General features: G+C 32.7%; 1 pseudogene; it reads left to right on the plus strand.

Moving 5' to 3' along the window:
• Nucleotides 1–1,785: 1,785 nt before the first annotated feature.
• LOC141634328 (histone H2B.3-like) lies at nt 1,786–2,244 on the plus strand (annotated as a pseudogene).
• Nucleotides 2,245–3,177: the final 933 nt, after the last annotated feature.

Consider the following 3,177-nt stretch of genomic DNA (forward strand, 5'->3'; position numbering starts at 1 on the left):
AAATATTCAGAGACTATTTTAAATATGTCCAAAAGTTTTCACGTTTCTTATCTAAATGTAAATTTTTGTATCATCTTAAACCATCTTAAATCTTCATGTAACCATCCTCAAGCAGAAGGTCACGGTAACTGGGTCACCAATATTTTAACATTTAATCCTACCTTATTTATCTTGACCCATTTTCACTCTCCCAAGCAGAAGGTCACGACCTAGGCCACCAACCCAATCATTTTTCACTTTTCAACATTTTCAATCATTTTCCACATTCTCTATCCCACTCATTTTTTTATTGTATAATATTGAGAATTAATTAATAGAAGGAAAATGTGAATTTCCGTATTAATTTATCCAATGGGAATTCCGTCAATTCCGTCTATAAATTTCCCACCTTAATTTTATTTCTTTTCCATAATTAAAACTCCCATCTAGATATTTCTTTCCCAAATGTTTTCCACCTAGAAAATTCCGTCGATCTTCATCTCCCAACATTTCCCAACTTAATCGAATTATCCATGCTTATTTTTCATTTCCCAACATCATCGAATCATCCATGCGTAATTTTCTATCGATCTTCATCATCATCTTTTTCATTTCTTGAACACCTTTGATCTTCATATTTTCCATCAATCTTCATCATGATCTTCCTTGTTCACCATCACCAAGCATCTTCACCATAGACCACCACCACTTACGATCTTCTTCATTCATCATTACTATTTACTACCCCAAACAGAATTTCTGATTTTGATTTTCTGGGTTTCAACTTTCACCCATATCTTAATTTATCATTTCCTTTGTTTATGAGATCTCTCTTTTTTTTCTTCTCAATTTTAGCAAGTCTCAGATTTTGAATTTATTGTTGATTTCTATAGTGGGTAATTTATAGCTTGTGAAATTTTAATTTTGTCAATTTAAAAGGGTAGAAGTTTTGATTTGGAGATGTTTATGCAATTAATTTGGTACACTTTTTAATGAATTAAAAGTGGATCAAAATATTTCAATGTGTTAACTAGTTCTTAAGTCCACTTAATTTTAGCAGAAATTGCGGAGGAAGACGTACTACTTTGCAGAGGGCTGAGCTTTTCACAGTGACTTGTCCTTTTAATTTGTACCCAACAAACCAGATCATGACACGTGTAAGGTCACCAACAAGCTTTCCATTCTAACTCAAGGTCATCAATTGCCCATATCTAACTCAAGGTCGTCCTAAATATCGTCTTAATACTACTTAATTACGTCATTAGCATGACCCAACAAGGTCACGACCCGGTTGGTGACCTTGCTTGGGGATGGTCTAAGAGTACTAGATTTTTTAACTTTCAAACAGGGCGCAATTATTCCCGCGTAACATTCAATCCAAATAATTCAAATAAAAAAACGGGTTTTCTATCCCATGTCCACTGGACATAGGTTAAGAAAGTAAAAATAGAAAGATTTAAATGTTTTCTTTGGAAAAAAAATAAAAGTAATTGTATATTACAATTTCTCATAAAGACATCATTAAATTCTTTCTTTTTTTGGCTTTCTTAACCTATGCCCACTGGGTTAGAAAAACCCATAAAAAAACCATCAATACTTTACCCCCGAAAAACTTCGCCAATCACTTTTAATTTCCATCCGTTAGATCACCTCTTTCAAATCCTAAATCAACGGGAACAAACAAGCTCTCTTACTCCACGTCATCGATCCGCACCAACCACTTTCCTCCAATCAGAACATTCTCCTCCTCCTTATAAATACCACCCCACACATTTCACTCTCCTCACAACAATCCCAATTCACACAAAAACCTCTCGTATCCGATGGCACCAAAAACCGACAAAAAACCGGCGGAGAAGAAGACAGCGGAGAAATCCGTCGCAGCGGAGAAGGCCCCAGCCGAGAAGAAGCCGAAAGCCGGAAAGAAACTCCCAAAGGAAGCCGGAGCCGCAGCTGGTGACAAGAAGAAGAAGAGAAACAAGAAGAGTGTTGAAACCTACAAGATCTACATCTTTAAGGTTCTCAAGCAAGTTCATCCCGATATCGGAATCTCTAGCAAGGCGATGAGCATCATGAACAGCTTCATCAACGATATCTTTGAGAAGCTTGCTCAGGAATCTTCTAAGCTTGCCAGGTACAACAAGAAGCCGACTATTACTTCCAGGGAGATTCAGACTGCTGTGAGGTTGGTGTTGCCCGGGGAGTTGGGCTAAGCATGCTGTTTCCGAGGGTACTAAGGCTGTTACTAAGTTTACTACCTCTTAGAGTTGGTAATTAGGGTTTGGTTTAGTTGTTTTGTTTTGTCGTCGTAGTTCGATTATAATGTTATGATTATGATGTTTATGTAATTAGACCTAATCTATGAATGAATGAATGATTACCAGTTTGTTTTAAATTGATTGTCATTCTGGAGTATCTACATAGTATAAAAGTTGGGTTTTTCTTTGGCTTCTGATTGGCTGATTGATTTGAGAGAATTGGGTACATATGGGACCCCCCATGATTTATACAACATTTAATTACTCTCTCTCCTCTCCTCTCATCTCCTCTCATCAACTCAATTTATATTTAGATTATCTTAATCATATATTCATATTCATATGTTAAAAAACTTATGATAAAAAAAATTAAACACATTCAATCTTACAATAAAGATAAAATAAATGGAAAATTGTATAGAAAATTAATACAAACTGGATAATTCCTTTTCTTCAGAAGCTTTTACTTTCATTTTTTCTAAAACAAATCTTCATTGAACATTATAAGTAGTAGAAAATAATCAAGTTACTTCAACAAAAAAAAATATCAATCAAGTTAATTTGTCATTACTATATGATATTTATGATTGATCAGATTTTTGTCATTAATTAAATTATTAAAAAAATAATAAAAATATTTATTTTATTTTTCTAAATGATCAAATATTTAATAACCAGCAAAAAAAATAAAGTTGGGTATATAAGCCATTCTTTATTTAAAATAAAAAATACCAGAAATATTTTAAAGGAAAAAAAATTAAAAAGAATGAAATTTTTGTTGAAATCAAAATAATTTAACTATGGTTCATGACACAAACACAATAATCATCAGAAAATAATTATGGAAAATAATTTAAATAGTAGTCCAAAAAGAAAGTATATTTAAATTGAAAAAAAAATACTAAAGTACCTCATTAATATAGAAAAAAAACTAAATATA

Source organism: Silene latifolia, chromosome Y, assembly GCF_048544455.1.
Source record: "Silene latifolia isolate original U9 population chromosome Y, ASM4854445v1, whole genome shotgun sequence".
NCBI classification, from domain to species: domain Eukaryota; kingdom Viridiplantae; phylum Streptophyta; class Magnoliopsida; order Caryophyllales; family Caryophyllaceae; genus Silene; species Silene latifolia.